The sequence below is a fragment of the Dasypus novemcinctus genome, chromosome 4, assembly GCF_030445035.2.
Source record: "Dasypus novemcinctus isolate mDasNov1 chromosome 4, mDasNov1.1.hap2, whole genome shotgun sequence".
NCBI classification, from domain to species: Eukaryota; Metazoa; Chordata; class Mammalia; order Cingulata; family Dasypodidae; genus Dasypus; species Dasypus novemcinctus.
The window spans coordinates 39,630,941-39,652,916 of record NC_080676.1 but is presented as its reverse complement, the minus strand read 5'-3'; the positions used below and the strand labels follow the sequence as shown (position 1 = coordinate 39,652,916).

Below are 21,976 nucleotides of genomic sequence, written 5' to 3'. Positions count from 1 at the left end.
GAGATTCTGGCCACAAGTAGGGAAAGAGTGAAAACCATGAAAGCAGTTAGGAAGTTTTGGCAGTAATCCAGAGTAGATATGATAGAGTCCATACTTAAGCAGCAGAAATGAAGAGTAGTAGTGAAAATATTAATGAAAGAAAGGCAGAAACCAACTAATATAAATGGGTAGTGGTGGTAAGAGACCTTCTCCCCTAGTTCACCTGACCCCAACCAGGTTGTCTAATTTTATCAACTGCTCCCCAACCTGATGAGCACACAGGGAAGGTCATTTTTTATTCTCTGCAAATCTGAGCATTTAATGTAGAACCTCTCACTAGCATTGCCCTGTGGCATCACCCGCGGAGCCTAACACTTATTCCTGGGCACCATGCCAGACTCTCCCCTTGTTGCCAATTGTCTTGGGCACCCTCAGTTAAAAAACAATCACTGCTTTAAAATGAAATTACATCAATAAAAACTTGCTCCAGACATTAAAAACCCTCACTTTTCTTAATTTAGCAGAGCCCGCATCGTGCATTTTAAAAATTGTCCAAATAAAATTAGTAACAAATTTACATTTTAAAATTCTTGAAATGAATCAATACATCTTGTTTTATGGTTATTGATAGTGTTCTATTGACTGCTTTTGACACTTTTTTTTTTGGATGTAACAGAAATAAGTGAAGAATAATGAAAAAAACGTAAATTCATCTGATTAAGGAAATTATTTCAAATAAAATAATATACTCATCCAGGTAGTCTCAAAACATATTGTCCATCAGAATTACCTCTTATGAGTGTTAAACGTTCAGCCTCCTAGGGCCCATCTCTAGAGATTCTTATTCAACAGTGTTTTGGTTAGCTAAAGGCTGTCAAAACAATATATCAGAAATGAATTGGCTTTTACAATCGTTCTGAGGCCCTCAAAGTGTCCAAATCAAGGCATCATCAGGAGGTGCTTTCTCCCTGAGCTGTAGCTGCTGGTGATCAGGCACATGGTGGTATCTGTCAGTTTATTCCTTCTCCTCCAGTCTCCATTGCTTCAGCTACTGGCTTTCTCTCTCCAAGGTCCCTTTGATTTCTGCTTCAGGCTTCTGGCTTCTGCCTTCTGGAACCTTCTTTCTCAACTTCTGGGGGGTATTTCTATGTGTTTTTGGCCCCATCTCTCTGTATTCATCCATTTATAAAGTACTTCAGTAAGAGGATTAAGACCAACCCTTGGTCACACAATCTAATCAAAAGTCCTTAACTGAAGTAATTTAATCAAAAGTTCCCACCTACAATAGGTTTACACCCCCAGGAATGGATTAGCTCTAAAGACATGATCTTCTGCGGTTCTCCCAACTTCAAGCTGTCACAAATAGGTTTGGAATAAGAACCAGAATTGAACTTTATTTATCTCCTGCAGGTAATTCTGATGCAGTGGTCCACATGCCATGCTTTGAAAAACACTCTCTCTTTTGCACTTAGTCCACATTTCAGTCAGTAAAATGTATCAGACTTTTGCTTTATTTACAAATATGTTGACTCCTCTCTCACTGAATCCAAGTTCCATAACTGGGTTAGAAAGCAGGCTTGTCAGGGAGCAGATGTAGCTTCAGTTGTTGAGTGCCTGCTTCCCACGTACAAGGTCCCAGGTTTGATCCCCAGTAGCTCCCAAAAACAAACAAACAAATGAAAAAAAACCAATTCTTTTTGGAAAGTGGATGTAGCTTGGTGACTGAGGACCTGCTTCCCACATATGAGGTCCTGGGTTCAATCCAGTACCTCCTAAAAAAAAAAAAGCAGGTTTATAAAAACTGTAAAGACTATCTTCTGGTGTTTTATTTGATTTTGGGGAGAAAATGATGGTTCCTTGTGCTATGGAAGGGGCAGAAGACTAGATAGAAATCAGGTTGGATCTTGTTCTAACCCTGCTCTAATGCTAACTTCCCTGACTCTGGATTGTCTTTAGCACCAGCATGTTGCAATTTGCAGAAAGAGCACTTCATGGGGTTGTAGGAATGTGACATCTGATGTCAGACTTAGTTCAAGATCCAAGAGATAACAAGTTGTGCTTCATGATAAGAGTGGATCTCAAGTCCAGGGCAGGAAGCTGGTTCCGGAACCAGATGAAATAGTAGGAAGATATGGACCATTAAGAGGGATATCAGGCACAAGAGATTTATAACAACAGACACTAAATCTGTGCTTTTCAGCCTTAGCTGAACATTAGAATCAACTGCAGTGTTTAAAAAAATAATACTAATGTCCAATAAAATCAATAAATCTGGAAATAAGCCTGAGAATAGTTATTCTAAAGCTCTCCGGGTAGTTCTATGTGAAGCCAAGGTTGAGATGCAATCCTCTAAATAGCAGGGTCCTCTAAACAGCTCATAGCCCTTACACTGCTGTCATTTGTTGGCCCAGTTGCAAAAAAAAAAGGCAAATTCCTGTACCTGGTCAACACCTATAGATCTTTCAAGACTCAACTCCAATATTTATATCCTTAATGAGTCTTTTCTGATGCTCATCCCAGCCCCCTTCTTCCTGTGTGCTTTACTATACATTGTATGTATATGGTTTTACCATAACATCTGTGCTCTGAAGAGCATGTTTCTCTAACTTTGTGTTCTATCACATTCGGCAAAAGGTCTAGCAGGTAATAGATCTTCAGTGTTTATTGATATTTCAAGAACTCATAAATAAATATACAAAATTCTTAAATGCCTGTTTAACAACCCTGTAACTCATTTGCAAATTTATAAGAGGAAGAGATTGAACTATATAGTCTCTAATTCCCAATCCCTTTGAAATCTGAAGTTCTGTGATGTTTATTCCCTGCATCTCCATACAAAATCTGAATATATGATCCCAGAAAGTATGTCTTAGGCAGTCCTACTCAAACTTCTATATGCATACCATTCACCTGGGACACTGGTCAAAAGGCAAATTCTAATATACTAGGTCTGGGATGGGGATTGAAATACTGCATTTAAAAAAATATACTTGTAAATTTTTTTTTTAAAGACACTTAGATTACATAAATGTAAATAAAAAATATAGGGGATTTCCATATGCCCCACTCCCTAGCGCTCCCACATTTTGCCACATTAACAACATCCTTCTTTAGGGGGGTACATTTGTTACAACTGATGAACACATTTTGTAGCCTTGTCACTAAGTGTGGATTATAGTTTACATTGTAGTTTACACTCTCTCCCATATATTTTTGTAAGTTATATTTACAAGATATATAATGACCTGTATAAATCATTGCAATATCATTCAGGACAATTCCCAAGTCCAAAAATGCCCCCAAATTACACCTATTTTTCCCTCTCACTCCCCTCAGAACTACCAGTGGCTACTGCCTTCACATCAATGATAAAAATTCTTCCATTGTTAGAAACATAATAAGTCTATAGTATAACAGTAAGTATACTCTAGTCCATCATTCATTCCCCAAATCTGAGGATTCTGGCATGTCAGTGCCGCAACTGCTGCTAACTGAGAGGGGGCTTAGATCCCATGGGGCAGATAGATGGGACTATCTTGCTTGCAGCTGTAGACTCTGTTCTTTGGGATGGCCATTGTCCATCATCATCTCCTTGTTTGTTGTCCTGAGTGAGTCCAGTGAACTGGAGAGTAGGTTTTGCAAATCTTTTAGATTCAGGGCCCAACTGGTACATGGATAACCCAAAGACTTAAGACACTTGGACATACGCCTATCAACTCTAGTAGTATCTATAAGTTCAAATAGAAGGGGCAGAAGAACTATGTGTAGGGAACCCACAATTGAGTCTAAATCTGTCATATTGGGGAACATAAATTCCAAAACAGGGCCCACTGGTAGGGTGCCAAACTCCTGAACTGGATGTCTCCAGAGCCCTGAGGAGTCCCACTATCTGAGATAAAATTTACATTGGCAGTCAGTGAGATCCTGCTGAGCTGTGCATAAGTGTAACCTCTGAAATGACCTCCCAACTCACTTTGAAGTCTCTTAGCCATATAAACTCATTTGTCTTTACCCTTTCCCCCTTTTGGTCAAAATCTTTTTCCAGTTGCGTTGCTAGTTGGTGTTTTGTAGTAATCCCTTGATGCCAGAGAGCTCATCCCTGGGAGTTATGTCCCATGCTGGGGGGAAGGTAATGCATTTATATGCTGAGTTTGGCTTAGAGAGAGGTCACATTTGAATAATAACGAGGCTCTTAGGAGGTAATTCTTAGGCACCCTATAGTACTAAGTTAAGTTTCAATTTCAAAAGTAAAGGTTCATAAGTACAGTCATCACTATTATGAGATTCTACATTTTAAATAAGCTTCCAGGTCATTCTGATGCTTCTGGGAGAGAACCACACTTTGAACAGCATGATCGTAGGAGGTGGAGACCAATCCTAGACCTCAGTGAATTCAATTTGTACAGTATAAGGAAGATAAAGTAGTACTACTAGCATGATCCTTTGTATCAGACTGTCCAGTCATCAGATGCTGGCTCTGGCACTTCTGTGAGATATTGGATAAGTCATCTAACATTATGGCTCAACTTCTTCATCTGTTACCAAGGAATAATGAAAGGGTTGTTCTCAAATTAACAAAGTGTGCTCGCTTCGGCAGCACACATACTAAAATTGGAATGATACAGAGAAGATTAGCATGGCCCCTGTGCAAGGATGACACGCAAATTCGTGAAGCGTTCCATATTTTTCATGGAGCCTAGAGTGTCTACAACTGAAAGCAGGAGGAGTGCATCCAGTATCCATGTGGAATCTAAGCCCCCACTTGACATAGATGTGCAATGGACACAACCAATCCAACGTCCACAGAGAAAATGTGGAATGGGTGTGGGAAGGGTAGCCATGGTGGCTGCTGGGTTTGGGGAATGGGAGGAAGAGATGAGATGTGGAGGCGTTTTCGGGACGTGGAGTTGTCCTGGGTGGTGCTTCACGGACAATTACGGGACAATGTAGAACCCCCCAGGGCCCACTGGATGGAACATGGGAGAGTGTGGGCTATGATGTGGACCATTGACTACGGGGTGCAGTGATGTTCAGAGATGTACTTACCGGGTACAATGGATGTGTCACGATGATGGGAGAGAGTGTTGCTGTGGGGGGAGTGGGGGGTGGGGGCGGTGGGGTTGAATGGGACCTCATATTTTTTGAATGTAATTTTTAAAAATAAATAATTTTAATAAAAAAATTAACAAAGTAGTTCATGTGCAATCCTTGTAATAATTTTTCACATATAGTAAGTGCAATACTTGTAAACTCTACAACCTCAGTTCTTTTCAGTCTGTTTATTTCAGCAGGGACCAATGGGTTCAAAGTATATATATTTTGATAAGAGTAGAAAGCAGATATTTTATCTTAAGTTGGGAAAGCAAATATTGGATCCATAGATCAAGAAAGAAAATCAGAAGACAGACAAAAAGAATTTGCTTTTGCCCAGCAACATCATTCTCTGCCTTTTCATCTACACTCTTCCTCATTGCCACCTTGGAAATATGTAATAGGTGTACTATTTCAGAAAAACGCAAACTTCAGGGCATTAAAATCCATAATCAAAAGAAACTCCAGGCTGAATATACAAATTGGAACACAGTATAGCATAAACGTCAGCACAGAAACAGTTTTCTTTTTTAAAAATATATTAAAGAAGTTTTAGATTATGTAAATGTTACATAAAAAATGTAAGGTATTCCCATATACCCCACCCTTCCTTCTCCCACACTTTCCCCCATTAAAAACATCCTTCATTAGTGTAGTACATTTGTTACAATTGATGAAAACATTGAAGCATTGCTACTAACCATGGACTATAGTTTACATTATTGTTTATACTTTGCATGGCACAATTTTATAGGTTTTGACAAAATGTATAATGTACTGTATCCATCATCATTGCAATGTCATGCAGGACAATTCTAATATCCTGAAAATTCCCCCATGTTACACCTATTCTTCCCTCCCTCCCCTCAGAACCTCTGCTGGCCACTGCCTTTATATCAATGATGCAAGTTCTGTCATTGGTAGAATAATAATATGTCTACTTTAGCCCATAGATGCAGTCCCCCTTATGTTTGCTCATTCTTCAATCCTGAGAATTTGGGGATGGTGATGCCCACTCTGCTTCTGATTCAGAGAGGGCTTAGATCCTATGAGGCAGATGGATAGAACAGTCTTGCTTGCAGTTGTGGAAACGCACTGATTTTGGGGATGAGCGTTGTCCATCATTATCCTTCTTTTAATACTTAGACACAAATCTCACTTCCTATTTTTTTTAAGATTTATTTGTTTATTTCTACCCCTTCTTTCATTGTCTGCTCCATGTGTCCATTCACTGTGTGTTCTTCTGTGTCTGCTTGTATTCCCATTTAGTGATTGTGGGAACTGAGCCTGGGACCTTCTGGAGTGGGAGAGAGGTGCTCAATCTCTTGCGCTGCCTCAGCTCCTTTGTCTGCTGCATCTCTCATCGTCTCTCCTCTTTGTCTTTTTTGTTGTGTCTTCTTGCTACACCAGGCATCTGTGTGGGGCAGCACTCCTGCATGGGGCAGCACTCCTGCATGGGGCAGCACTCCATGTGGGCCAGCTTGCCACACAGACCAGCTTGCCTTCACCAGGAGGCCCTTGGTGTCGAACCCTGGACTTCCTATATTGTAGATAGGAGCCCAATTGCTTGAGCCACATCTGCTTCCAAATCTCAGTCCTTAACATAGTGATATCACTGTTTCAACAAGTCAGTTTTTTTCTGTATATGTTTTTCTTTATTAGAGAAGTTGTGGGTTTACAGAACAATTGTGCATAAAATACAGGGTTCTCATACACCATCCCATCATGAACGCCTGGCATTGGTGGGGAATACTTATTACACTGATTACACAACATTTTTATTATTGTGCTATTAACTAAAGTCCAAGGTTTAACTTTGGGTTCACTGATTGTGTAGTGTATTTTCATGTATATTTATCATTTTTTAGTCTGTCAACATATATACAATCTAACATTTCCCTTTTTAATCATATTCAGATATATATTTCAGTGCTATTAATTGCATTCACAGTGTTGTGCTACCATCACCACCATCCATTATTAAACATTTACATCATTCCAAATAGAAACCCTGTACATTATGAGACTTAATTTCACTTTCCTTATCCTCAACCATTCCCTGATAACCTATGTTCTAGATTTTGACTTTATGAGTTTACTTGAATTGTTTCAAATCAATGAGTTCATACAATATTTGTCCTCTTGAATGAAATATGATATCATATTTCATTCAACATGATATCCTCAGGGTTCATCTATGTCATTGCATGTATCAGGACTTTATTCCTTTTTATTTTGAGACTGAATTATATTCCATTTTATGTACATAGCACATTTTATTTATCCATTCAAAAGTTGATGGGCACTTGGCTTGCTTTCACCTTTTGGTAAATGTGAACAATGCTGCTATGAACATTGGTGTCCAGACATCTGTTCAAGTCCTTGCATTCAATTCTTTTGGGTACATACCTAGTAGTGGAATTACTGAGTAATGTGCTAGGTCTATATTTAGCTTTCTGAGGACCTATCAAACTGTCTTCTACAGCTGCTGCACCATTTTATATTGCCACCAGCAGTGAATGAGTGTTCCTATTTCTCTGAATCCTCTCCAACACTTGATATTTTCCTTTTTTTTTTTTTTTATATCAGCCATTCTAATGGGTATGAAATGGTATCTCTTTGACGTTTTGATTTTCATTTCCCAGATGGCAAATGATGTTGAGCATCCTTTCATGTGCATTTTGGCAATTTGTATATCTTCTTTGGAGAGATGTCTATTGAGGTCTTTTGCCCATTTTTAAACTGGTTGTCATTTTGAAGAATTTTTTATATATTCTGGACACCAAACCTGTATTGGATCTGTGGTTTCCAAATATTTTCTCCCATTCTGTAGGTGGTTGTTTTACTTTTATGGTAAAGTCCTTTAAGGCACAAAAGGTTTTTATTTTAATTAGGTCCTATTTATTTTTTCTTTTGCTGCTTGTGCATTAGGTGTGCAGTCTAAGAAACTATTGCTTAAAACACACAGGTCCTAGAGATGCTTCTCTACATTTTCTTCTAGGCATTTGATAGTGCTATATCTTATTCTTAGGTCTTTGTTTCATTTTTTAAAAATTAAATAATCTTTATTGCTAAAAGTCACTTGACAGTGTTAGGGAGAAAATTTTACCATTACTACCAAAGGGTTGAATGCTTGACCCTCGTAACTTTAGAGTTACTGATACTTACATAGTTGTTTGGGTATTAATTGGGGGTATAAAAAATAGAAAGCAGATCTTGCAGTTAACAACCAAGGAAATGGTTAACAAGATGCAGTATTTTAAAGAGGATTTTTCAAAACACTGTAATGTGATTTTAAACATAACTAATGTTATATAATTATACATGCAACTTTGTTTCAACTTATTTTTTCAATAGATTGAGAATAAAAGGAATGGAAGAGAATTTTGAATAACTGGTATCTCTAGAGTAACAGGGATTGAAGAGACAATTGACCAATCACATCTTGCTGTTGTGTTTCCATCAACATTTTCTTTTACAACAGAGCCATTTCTTTTTTAAGTTCACTTTGCACTTCAGTAAGAAAATTCTCATGACTCTTCTCCGTGTCCTCAATACTTTTTATGAACTGCTCATGCAACTTTTTAATTGCTTTCAGACTCTGGCTCTGAATATTTCTCAATTGCTGAAAAACCTTTTGTTGCTGTTGAAACATATCATTTAGTTTTTCTTCTTGTTCCCCAGCTTTCTGCACATCTATATCCCACCGCTGAAACAAAGTCGAAAACTGCTGAGAATGCTCATAATTAAGATTCTTCCTTTGCTAATGTTGTGTTCTCCAAACATGCTCAATTTTCTGGTTACTGATATTGAATGAAACACTGGTATCCATTTCAAATCTTTTTCTCTTTGCAGACTTTGTAATGTCATCGCCCAATCTTTCCAACATAGTCTGTATCTCACCCCCACCAGTTTCCTCAGCTCTTCCTGCAGACAGTCTTTTTTCCCCATATTTGTCATTTCCTGGAGTCTTTCCTTTCAGGCCGTCCTTCTCTTCACGCATCAGGTCTTTTTTATCTTCTTTCCTCTTGTCAAAGTCTCTTGTAAGCTCCTCCTCCCTAGCTGACCTCCCAGGATGTCCTCAAACGCTTTCTTCCAGGGGGCACCATCCTGAGACGTTTTCTTGCTTTTGAACCTCCTGAGTCCCAATGCACATTGAAGTAAATTGGTAGCTTTCACCTTGGAGACCTGGAGGATGGATTCTGTGAAAGCAGAGTTCCGCGATAACCTCCCTACTGGGTGGCCTGGATTGACCCCCTTGGCTGGGTTTCTGCACCTTGGGTGAGGGAACTTATGGTTGTGGGCAGGACCACCACCAGCAGGCCCGGAGCAGTGACAACAACCCGCCCCAGAGCGCTGCATCTGTGGCCAGGAGGGCGAACGTGTTGGGAATGGGGGACCTAGGTCTTTATTTCACTTTGAGTTGATTTTTGTGTATGATATGTGGTAGGGGGGTCTCCAATTTTTGCAAATGTAGATCACTTTTCCCAGCACCATTTATTAAAGAGACTAATCCTTCCCAGTTGGCTTGTCTCTACCCTCTTGACAGAAATCAGTTGGCCATAGCTCTTAAGGTTGATTTCTGAGCTCTCAGTTGGATTTTCCCTTTCTATAAATAGGCTGTTGGAATTTTGGTTGGGATTGCATTGAATCTGTAAATTGCTTTCTGTATGATTGACATCTAAACAATAAGAGTCTGGATTGCTCTCAATCCATGAACGCAGACTGTTCTTCCATTTATTTAGGTCTTCTTTAATTTCTTTTAGCAATGTTTTGTAGTTTTCTGTGTACAAGTCCTTTACATCCTTGGTTAGATTTATTCCTAGATATTTGGTTCTTTTAGTTGTTATTGTGAATGGAATTTTTTTTTTCTTGATTTCGTCTTCTAATTGTTCATTGCTTGCATATAGAAACATTAATGATTTTTGGGTATTGATCTTGTGTCTCACCACTTTTCTGAATTCATTTATTAGCTCTAAGGCCTTTGTTGTGTATTTTTCAGGATTTTCTGTACATAGAATCATACCATCTGCAAATTGGGAAATTTTTGCTTTACTTTCCAATTTGGATGATCTTTATTTCTTTTTCTTGCCTAACTGTCCTTGCAAGAACTTCTGGTACAATGTTGAATAACAATTGTGGCATTGGCACCCTTGTTTTGTTCCTGATCTTATAGGGAAAGCTTCTAGCCTTTCACTTTTAAGTATGATGTCAGCTATGGGCTTTTCATATATGCCCTTTATCATTCTGAAGAAGTTTCCCTCTATTCCTAGTGTTCTAAGTGCTTTTACACTTAGGAGTTCCGGATTTTGTCAAATGCCTTTTCTGCATCAATTGAAGTGATTATGAGGTTTTGTCTCTTCATTCTGTTAATATAGTGTCTTACATTAATTGATTTTCTTATGATGAACCACCCTTGCATACTGGGGATAAATCCCATGCTATCATGGTGCCTAATTCTTTTAATGTGCCGATGGATTCAGTTATTGTGTTGAGGATTTTTGCATCTAAATTCAGAAAAGATATTGATCTATTGTGTTCTTTTCCTGTGGTATCTTTATATGGTTTTGGTATGAGGGTGATGTTGGCCTTGGAGAATGAAGTGTTTCCTCCTTTTCAATTTTTTGGAAGAGTTTGTCAAGAATTGGAGTTAAGTCTTCTTGGAAGTTTGGTAGAAATCCCCTGTGATGCTGTTTGGTCCTGGGCTTTTCTTTTCTGGGAGATTTTTGATTACTGATTCAATCTCTTTAATAGAATTGATTTGTTGAGATCTTCTATTTCTTCTTGAGTTAATGTGGGTAGTTTGTGGATTTTTAAGAATTTTTCCATTTCATCTAGGTTTATTAGCATGCAGATGTTCATAATATCCCCACATATTCCTTTTTATTTTCACAGGATTGCTTGTAATATCCCTTTTTCATTTACTAGCTATTCATAGTCTCTCTCTTTTGTCTTTGTCAGTCTAGCTAAAGTTTGTCAATTTCATTGATCTTCTCAGAGAACCAACTTTGATTTTGTTGATTCTCCCTATTTTTTTTTTTGTTGTTGTTGTTCTCTATTTCATTTATCATGGCTCTAATCTTTGTTGTTTCCTTCCTTCAGCTCCCTTTGGGCTTAGTTTGTTCTTCTTTTCATAGTTCTTCCAGTTTTAAGGTTAGATCTTTGATATGAAGTCTTTTTTCTTTTTTAATGTAAGCATTTTAGAGCTATAAATTTGCCTCTCAGGATTGCCTTTGACACATCCCATACAAATTGTTGTGTTGTACTTTCATTTTCATTTGCTTCAAGATATTTCCTAATTTCCCCTGTGATTTCCTCTTTAACCCATTGACAGTTTAAGGATATGTTGTTTAATTTCCATATATTTGTGAATTTCCCTCTTCCCCTTCTGTTATTGATTTCTAGCTTCATTCCATTGTGGTTGGAGAAGATACATTGTATAATTTCAATTTTTAAAAATTTATTGAGACTTGTGTTATGACTTCACATATGGTCTATCCTGGAGAGGGATCTATGTGCACTTGAAAAGAGTGTATATTCTGTTTTTGTTGGGTGAAATTTTCTATACATGTTTGTTAGGTCTAGTTGGTTTATAGTATCATTTAAGCCTTGTATTTCTTTATTGAAATTCTGACTAGATATCCATGATTGAAAGAGGTGTATTAAGGCTCCTATAATTAATTAGAACTGTCCGTTTCTCTCTTCAAATCTATAGTATTTGCTTCATATATTTTTGGGGCTCTGCTGTTAGGTGCATATGTATATAAATATATATTCATAAATATTACAACTTATTTTTTAATTGACCCCTTTATCAGTATATAATGACCATCTTTGTCCTGCATACATGTTTTTGTTTTAAAGTCTATTTTATCTTATATTAGTATTTCCACCCAGCTCTCTTTTGGGTACTACTTGCATTGTATATTCATTCGAATCCTTTCACCCTCACCTACTTATATCTTTGAATTTAAGGTGTCTACAGATAGCATATAATAGGGTCATGCTTTTTATCCATCCTGCCAAGGTCTACCTTTGGACTGGAGAGTTTAATCCATTTACAATTAAGGTCACTATTGATAATACTGAAATTTTTCTGCCATTTTGCTATTTAGCATTTGCAAGTTTTGTATCTTTTTTGTTACTCACTTCTGTTAATACTTACTTTTACATTTATTTGATTTTTGTTGTACCATATTGAATGCCTTCTTTTTTCCATCTGGATATATTTTTCATCTATTTCCCTATGGTTACCATGAGGTTAAAATTTAAATTCCTAAATATATAACAATCATATTTGCTTTGATATCGACTTGACTTCAATAGCATACACATATATTTTCTTACATCCCTATTCCCCCACCTTTTTTGGTGCCTGTTACCACACTATATTTGTACATTATATGTTCAAAACCATAGATTCATCATTATTTTTATGCATTTGTATTTTAGCACCTGTAGGAAGTAAGAAGTGGAGTTACATATTAAAGAATATACTACAGTAATACTGGCATTTAAAATGACCAAAATTACCGTTATTGCAGGCCTTTATTTCTTTAAGCCACTTGAACCACTGTCTGGTGTCCTTCTCTTTCAGTCTAATGAAATCCCTTTAGCATAGCTTGTAGGACAGGCCTAGTGGTCCTGGACTCCCTCAGCTTTTGTTTATCTGGGAATGTCATAATCCCTTCCTCTTTTTTGAAAGGAAATCCCTCCAGATATAAAACTCTTGGCTAGTAATTGTTTTCTTTCAGCACTTTAGGTATTTCAACCCACTGCCTTCTTACCTCCATAGGTTTTGATGAGAAATTGGCACACAGTCTAATTGGGACTAACTTTTACATAACACATTGCCTTTTTCTTGCAGGTTTCAGAACGCTCTCTTTGTTCTTTGCATTCCATAGTGTGATCAAAATAGGATGGGGTATATTTTTCTTCTTATTTACTCTATTTGGTGTTCTTTGATCTTCTTGGATGTGCATATTCATGAATTTTATTTAGTAAGTTTAGGAAGTTTTCTGTCATTATTTCTTTGACTATTCCTCCTGCCCCTATCTGTCTTTCTTCTTCTTCTGGGATTTCCATAATGCATTTATTGGTGTCCTTCTTGGTGTCCTACAGGTGTTTCAGGCTATTTTTAAAAAATGCTCTTTGCAGCAGTTTGATATGGTTATGAATTCCAAAAATAGACACTGGATTATGCTTGTAATGTGATCTGTACTTGGGCATGATTGAGTTATGATTGGTGGGTGGGGACTCACAGATAAAAAGCATGGCAAAGAACAGAGTTGAGGTTTTTCTGATGTTGGAGTTTTGATGTTGGAGTTTGATGCTGAAGTCTTAGGCTGGAGCCCCAGGGAAAGAGGCAGAGCCATTTGCCTGATAGTCTACAGCTGACCTTGTGGAGAGAGGCAAAGCCTAGACAGCCTCTTAGTCTACAGCTGACCTTGTGAAGGGAACAGAGGAGATGAGCCCAGAGGGACCCAGAAAGCCTGAACCCTCACAGAGATGTCAGCAGCCATCTTGCTCCAACACGTGGAAATAGACTTTGATGAGGGAAGTAGCTTATGCTTTATGGCCTGGTAACTGGAAGCTCCTATCCCAAATAAATACCCTTTATAATGCCCGGCAGATTTCTGGTATTTTGCATCAGTACCCCTTTGGCTGACTAATACACTCACATTTACATTTTTTTAAAAGTATGTTTTTTTTTTTTAGTTTTTGGAAAGATACGGAGATTACACAAAATGTTACACACATAAAAATAAGGGATTCCCATATGCCCCATCCCCACACTTCCCACCCTTCCCCACGTGAACAACTTTTTTCATTAGTGTGGTACATTCATTGCAATTGATGAAAGCATTTGGAGCACTGCCACTAAGCATGGATTATAGTTTACATTGTAGGTTACACTCTTGCCCACTCAATTCTGTAGGTGTCTCAGTCTATTTTTGCTTTTAATAATTCTTTCTTTTTTCTGCTTCTCATCCTTACTCATTTCAAATTTCTCATCTTGCAGTTTATGATTCTCTCTTCTGACAGCTCCAATATGATCTTGAAAGTCTCATGGGACTTTTTTTCACTCATTTATTGTAGTCTTTAACTCTTTACTAAGACTTTCATATTGCTTGTTCATTGTTTTCCTGGTATCCTTTGGTTCTTCCTCTGTAATTTCCTTCATCTCCTTGAGCATTTTTAAGATAATTTTTTAAAAGATTTTGTTTGGTATGTGCACATTCTCATGTTCTTTGATGGTGTTTTCTGGATTTTTATTTCCTCTTCCTTTGGAGGCCATTATTTCCTGTTTCTTTGCCTTGTACTATTGTTGCACAATGTATCTTGTAGTATTTTAAAATGTTAGCTCTGGGATTTTTTCCTTGAGTTGCCTGTTTCTTGAGATTATAACCAGCTGGTGATAAGACTGAGACTTTTCTGTGTTTCAGCCCTCTCATCAGGAATGTCTGTCTAAGGTGAAGACAGTGTGCAGAGTTTTTCCTATCTCTCTGGGTCTTGGCTTTTGCTTGTTACTGTTTTGGAGTTCCTCCGTATACAGGAGTTTGGTGGTCCTCTCTGTTCCCCAGGAAACAGACCTCTGTCTCCTGGGTGTTTGAAGCTGGAAGGCCTTTGCCCCAGACTTTTTGGCTTTAAAATCTTTTACCCTCCTCTCATTGTCTCAAGCTGCTTTTGTCTTTAGGGCAAATCTGGTAGGAGGGGAACACGGGAGAGGACTTTTCCAAGGAAGTCTTTCCCAGTCAAAACTGGGCCAGAGACCCATAAAGGGAGTGCAGACCAGGTCAATTGCTTTTTAATGAGTGGTGGAATACTCTTAGAGAATTAGGTATCAAATGCAAGAAGGACAACCTCCAAACTAAAGTATTTTAATAGCAAGCATAGGACTAAGTTGCAGAATAAGAGGATCAGAGAGTGAAACAAAAACAAACAAAAAAGAAAGCTCAGGTGTCTTCGGTCACTTTATGAGGGCAAAAGGGAAAAGAGCAAAGTTATTTAGAGCAAACATTACTAAGTCTCCGCTCAGTGCCTAGTGCTTCCGGAATATCAACTTTTTAAATATCTGCTAACAGAAGATGTTAGTAACCTCATGATACATGTGAGGAAACTGAGAGTCAGAAGTTATACTGGACCCATCCAGATTTGGAAAAGCTGAGATTTGAATCACTACTTGTGAATGCTCTAGTGACTTTATTCCCATCTCCTGAAACAAACTTGGAAGGAACATCCAGATTTGAGTTTTCTATCATTTTTAAGGTTATATAATAAATAACAAGTCAGGGCAAAATGAAGTAGAAATAAGTATATAAGATACCTGAAACTGTGCCAAAGGCATATTCCATCTTTTAAACAGTTTTCATTAAAGGAGTATATTCTGGGACCCAAACAAGTTTGTCAGACTTGTTTCCAGTCCTGTTGGCTTGGTTTACATTTCCCTTGGATTCCAGCCAAGTAAGCTATAGTATGTGTCTTCCTTTCATTTGCTTTAAGGTATATTTGAAGAGGAATAACTGTCCTGCTGAGTAGTGCAAAGTGGAGTGTAAAACACACCTGTAGCTTGATTCCTGCCCCTGGCTTAATGTGTTGAAGATGCCTCTGCTTGGGTTGCCAGCATTCCTTTATTAGTATAAATTCCACCTGGTCTCTGGACCCTTGTAAGGTGAAGATTAACCTAGTGGGAAAAAATGAATTCAGGGGCTTGAAAGATGATTGATCTAACACTCAGAATTTAGTTAATCTAAAGTTTGACCTATTTACTTATTCATTTCTAAGCAAACCAGGGTAGAAAACCTCGCCAATTTATTTAATTCATATCTCATTATGCCCCAATATCCTTTTTTGTATCTGGACTTAATATACATTCACTGATTACATTACTTATTTTTAATTCTGTATCTACTTTTTAATAACCTAACATGTTCCTCTTGGTTGACATACAATTTAAAAGTGTCTTATTTAAAATTTTCAGAGTGTTCTCTTCACTCTTAGAAAAGTTCAACACTTCTTATTTGACTAAAGCTTCTATGTTAGAAGAAAGAAAACCACTATGATGAAACTCTATGATAATACCTTTAAGAGTATCAAATAACTTGGCAATATTTCATCATTTATTCCTAAATGGAAAGCTATCCAAAGCTTTTTACTTTGTTTTCAACAGGATATATGAATAAAAGGAAAAGTCAGTCACATTATATCATAATTAAGCTTAGTATATACTAGAATTTTCAGCATGCTGTAAAGAAGTATTTGCAACTACAAAATGACTGGAAATTCTGAGTACATTAGCATAACCTAGGAATAAGGTTTTCTAATAAATAAACTGAAACAAAAAGCAGGCATACTTTTAAAACTATTTGAAGTCATTATGAGTCATGAGAAAAATGTGCTTTTGCAATATTACAAGAGGAAACTTAATGTTCCTGTTTTTAAGGTTTGGAAGATTTATCTAGTAACTAACTTTGACATATTGTTTCTATAGTGCAGCTTTTTAGTAAATGGATCTTATTAATGCAAACAGTAGCATTCACTGAGTTCATGAAACACCTACCAAACACTGAAACAGAAATATTGACTGGAACATATATATTCATTTTGTTCATAATATAAACAGACATATTCTCAGCATATCTGTCATAAAGAGATTTCTCATAAGTTAATTTCCGTTGTGATAACACATAATTGGGTGGGAAACTGATTTGAGAATGCGGAAAGTAAGGACATTCTGTGCTTCAAATTTATCAAAGGGAAAAACTCAAAAAACCACAGATTCTTAATTATAAAACAATGATGACAATAATCAGAACTGCAAGAGAACCTTGGAAGAACTTCATGAAACCAGTTATCTGGGAAGTGTTTCTATAAGTAAGCAATATCTGAATACTTTAAACATGTATTGGTTATGGTTCCATCATTCCCATGGTCATATAGCTACACATTTTTATCTTGGTTTCCTGAAGTGTACCTTCAAAATGTATTTTTATTCAAATATGTTTATGGTTCTGAAAATCATCTTCTAAGTATAATGATGGTTATATAATAAGCTTTAAATATTTAATAGTTAATAATTAAAGTTAAAAATAAAATATTCATACTAACACTTAAGAATTTTTTTCCTCCTTATCTGTTCTTAGTTTTAGTTTTGAATAGGGTCTATTCATATAGTACAAAATTCAGAGGCTAATAATACTCCACAAACTGCTATAAGCAGTTTTATTTACTATTTAATAAATAATTACAATGCCTCAAGCTAGTTCTGAACAGTAAACTTCCATTAATGTCACAGCTTGCTCCACTTTCATACCATGTTCCAGTATTTCAGCACTATACTTTTAACTCTCTATACAGATCTTCAGGATTCTGAGGCATTGCTTTAACCAACACGTAGAATTTCATTATGACATGATTTATAAACAAGGAAATATTAAACTTCATGTTTATTGATTTATGCCATCTCTTTATTGTAATGCAGTACCCCTTTCAGCCAGCAAAATGGTTACTAAAATAAGTTGCTTCTCATCTCATATGGGGAATGGGGATAAGAAGTGGAATATAAAATAAGATAGGAAGAGGATTCTTGAGAAAGGTGTGATAATAATGAAACAAACCCATTTGTAAGATTCTTATAACAAAAAAAGTTTGCCTTTAATTAAAAAAAAACATACCATGAAGAGACAAATTAAAGACAAATTTAGAAAAAACTACATCTGGGAGCAGATGTAGCTCAAGTGATTGAGTACCTGCTTCCTATGTACAAGGTCCAGGCTTAGATTCCTGATACCTCCTAAAAACAAAACAAACAAATGGAAAAACCAGCACTCATTGGGGAATGGATGTAGCTCAGTGAATGAGTGCCTGCCTACCACATATGAAGTCCTGGGTTCAATCCACAGTACTTCCAAAAACAAAATAAAACAAAAAACTAAATCTAGCACATATTCCCAACTCACAGTTGGAGAAGAAGAGATTTAGGCCCAGAGAAATTCAGCAGACTGAATGCTCACAATCATGTGGCAGAAATTGGAATCTAGTCTCTGGACCCCAATCTGGAGCTTTTTATTTTTCTGCCAAAATTATTTCCATTGCAGCACATTGTCTTTGGTTGCCCTGAAAAGATGGTACAAATTCATATGATGAATAGGAATTTCCCTTAGACCTTACACAAAATAATATGTTAATGAGGAATTAGATAAATTTATGGGGAACATATTCACAATAACTTAGGAAAGAAAATTAGAAATGTTTGCAAAATACCACCAAAATTCATTCCACATTTTCCCTTTCTTTTCTATTGAGACTAAACTCTCAAAGTTGATGGCCTCACCAATGAATGGACCTCAGGATTGATTGCCCACTCTCAGTCTTCTGTGACAGTGCCTTATCTTCATCTTCTTTTTTGGTTCCCATCTCAGCCTCACCTCTCTCAGCTTCCATAACTACAGTCATTCCTTAAGGTGCAGTCTTCTGCCCCCTGCCACTCTCCAGGATTTCTCTGTCACTGCGATCCATTCATTTTTCCTAGTTCTCTATACATACTCCTCAAATTTCCATCCCCTTCTTTTTTATTGACCTTTGCTGGAGAATCTCCATTTGAATATTCTGCAAGTACCTCAAATTCAACTTGTTTAATATGGAATTTCTTCTTCCTTCTTAGAAAGATTCCTGTCCTAACTTCCATGTTTCTGTTGTTCTTCTAATAATAATTTATCTTAGGTCCTCTTGTTTACCTTTTTACCCTCCAATTGCCTTTTGCTCATCTATACTAATTAATGCTTGAACTATTACAAAAACCACTAAAATCGTTTTTTGTCTTTCCCACTTTCTTTCTCCCTCACCCTATCCCATTCGTATTCCACAAACCCATTCACGTTACCTCCAGATGAATCTTTCTAAAACATGCTTTAAATCACTTGACATTCTGCTGCAGAAAACTTTCAGATTCTCTCACTCTATCTCCATAGTCTTTTGCTTGGCATTCAAAGCTATACGCAGTGCACTGTTGTCTCATCTTCCAGGCAATTTTGAGCCTTAAGGCCTGGCCCTCACTATGCAGCTAATACTAAATAAAAGTGAGCCTACAGAACAACCAGCAAGATGGCAGCAGAGTAAGGAGCTCCTAGAGTCAGCATGTGCTACAGGACCATTAGTAATCACCCTGGGCTATCTAAAGCTCCTCTTTGGGGGCTCCAGGAGACCAGAAGAGCATCCTACAATATCCTTAAAAGAATGGAAGGAAGAGACTACCACTCTGCAGAGAAGATTTGTAACTAGAGCCCTCCACACCCCAGAGGTCAGTGCCCATCTTACACTGGTGGCACAAGCCACCTCGGGAGCTAGTCTGCTGCTGGAATTAGAAGCTCCACTTCCCAGAAATGGGGGAGGAAGAGATGGTTGGGCACTGACTTCAGCTGCTGATGAGTAGATTCAGTGGGTTGAGGTATGGTCCTGGGAATGGCTAGGGTTTGAACCTGTCCAAGTCAGAAAGAGGCTGGTAACCACCATTTTAACTCTGCCCTTGGCATGAGGGGAAGCAGGGTGGACTGAAAATTACAGAGCTGGTAGGGACCAGTTTCTTTCCATCTACATCAGATTGCTGCTCTAGCATAAGCCCAGACCCACCTCCAGCAGGTAGGAAACTGGGGAGACCTGCATCAGTCTCTCCAGGAAAATACAGCCCATACCACAGAGGCCAGAGATCAACCAACCCTGTTGGTGCAAGCCACCTCAGGAGCTATTCTGTGGCTGGAGTTGGAAGTTCTGCTTCCCAAAAATAGGAGAGGAAGAGATGGTTGGTCACTGACTTCAGCTACTGATTAATCAATTCGGCTGGCTAAAGTATAACTCGAAGGACAGCTAAAGTTTGAACCTGTCCAGTTGGAAAGAGGCTGGTAGCTACCATTTTGATTCTGCCCCTGGCATGACAGGAAGCCAGGCTGACTGAAAAACACAGTTCTAGCCTCTTTCCCCAGATTGGCCTGCAGCCCCACCCTAGATTTCAACCCCACCTCTAGCAGAGAGGAGGCTGGCAGGCCCTGCACCAGCCTCTTGGGTACATTCAGTACACCAGTACATTTGGCTGGCACAGACTGCATAGTTGGAAGTCTACCAGGGCAACTACAGTAATTTTGAACCTGCATGGCATAGATTGCTGACCAACCTGCAGCTCCATCCCCACCCCTGTTAAGGGAGAGAGGGCAACTGTAGTCTAGGGCTGCACAACTTGGATTATTACACATGGCTGTGGCTCTGTCCCTACCCCTGGCAAAGGAGAAAGTTGGAAAAAACTTCATCTGCCCTGGGGCAATGACGGCAGCTTGAGCCTCCACAGCTTGCAGCACCATCTACATCCTTGGCTCCTACTACAAAGCAACAAGGAAGAAAGGGTAAGAAAGCCCTAAATTAAAGAGAGAAACTGCACTCAGAATAAATATACCTAGTAAGCCAGATGCCAAGACACCAACAAAAAATTACAGGCCACACCAAGAAACAGGAAGATATGGCCCAGTTAAAAGAACAAAATAAACCTCCAGATGACATAAAGGAGTTAAGCCAACTAATCATAGATGTTTAAACAAACCTCCTTATTAAAGTCAATAAGATGACTAAAGAGATTAAGTATATTTAGAAGACAGTGGATAAGCACAAAGAAGAATTTGAAAGCATACATAGAGAAATAGCAGACATTATGGGAATGAAAGGTGAAATAAATGAAATTTAAAATACACTGGAATCATACAATGGAAGATTTGAGGAGGCAGAAGAAAGGATTGGAGAGCTTGACAAGATGACCTCTAAAAGCAAACATACAAAAGAACAGATGAAGAAAAGAATGGAAAAAATTGAACAAGTTCTCAGGGAACTAAATGACAGCAAGAGAAATGCAAACATACATGTTCTGGGTGTCTCAGAAGGAAAAGAGAAGGGAAAAGGGGAAGAAGGAATATTTGAAGAAATAATGGTAGAAAATTTCCCAGACCTACTTTTTAGAAAAGATTTATTTATTTATTTCTCTCCCCTTACCCCCCATCCCCAGTTGTCTGCTCTCTGTGTCCATTTGCTATGTGTTCTTCTGTGACCGCTTCTATCCTTATCAGCGCCACCGGAAATCTGTGTTTATGTTGTGTCATGTTGTGTCAGCTCTGTGTGTGTGTGGTGCCATTCTTGGGTGGGTTACACTTTCTTTTGTGTTGGGCGGCTCTCCTTACAGAGTGCACTCTTTGCATGTGGGGCTCCCCTATGTGGGGGCACCCCTGCGTGGCACAGCACTCCTTGTGTGCATCAGCGTTGTGCATGGGCCAGCTCCACACGAGTCAAGGAGGCCTGGGGTTTGAACCACGGACCTCTCGTGTGGTAGGTGGACGCCCTATCCATTGGGCCAGGTCTGCTTCCCTTCCCAGCCCTATTGAAGGACATAGATATCAGTGTCCAAGAAGCACAATGTAATTCCATGTGAATAAATCCAAATAGACCAACTCTGAGACACATATTATCTGTTGTCAAATGCCAAAGACAAAGAGAGAATTCTGAAAACAGCAAGAGAAAAGCAATGAACAACATATAAGGGATACCCAAAAAGTTTAAGTGCCTATTTCTCATTGGAAACTATGGAGGCAAGAAGACAGTGGTCTAATATATTTAAGAGACTGCAGAGAAAAACTGCCAGCCAAGAATCTTATATCCAGCAAGACTGTCTTTAAAAAATGAGGGTGAGTTTAGAATATTCACAGATAAACAGAAACTGAAAGAGTTTATAACCAAGAGACCAACTTTGCAGGAAATACTAAAGGGTGTGCTACAGTCTGAAAAGAAAAGACTGGAGATAGAGGCTTGGAAGAGAGTCTAGAAATGAAGATTAGTAAAAGTAACAAAGTGTCAAAAGAGTGGTGAAAATAAAATA

General features: G+C 38.0%; 1 non-coding gene and 1 pseudogene across 1 annotated transcript; one reads left to right on the top strand and one right to left on the bottom strand.

Annotated features, from left to right (window-relative positions):
• Window positions 1-4,560: 4,560 nt before the first annotated feature.
• LOC111765460 (U6 spliceosomal RNA) lies at window positions 4,561-4,667 on the top strand. The gene has a single exon (XR_002797793.1). It is a non-coding gene; the product is annotated as a U6 spliceosomal RNA (small nuclear RNA).
• Window positions 4,668-8,473: 3,806 nt separating this feature from the next.
• On the bottom strand, window positions 8,474-18,525 carry LOC101415310 (synaptonemal complex protein 3 pseudogene; annotated as a pseudogene).
• Window positions 18,526-21,976: the final 3,451 nt, after the last annotated feature.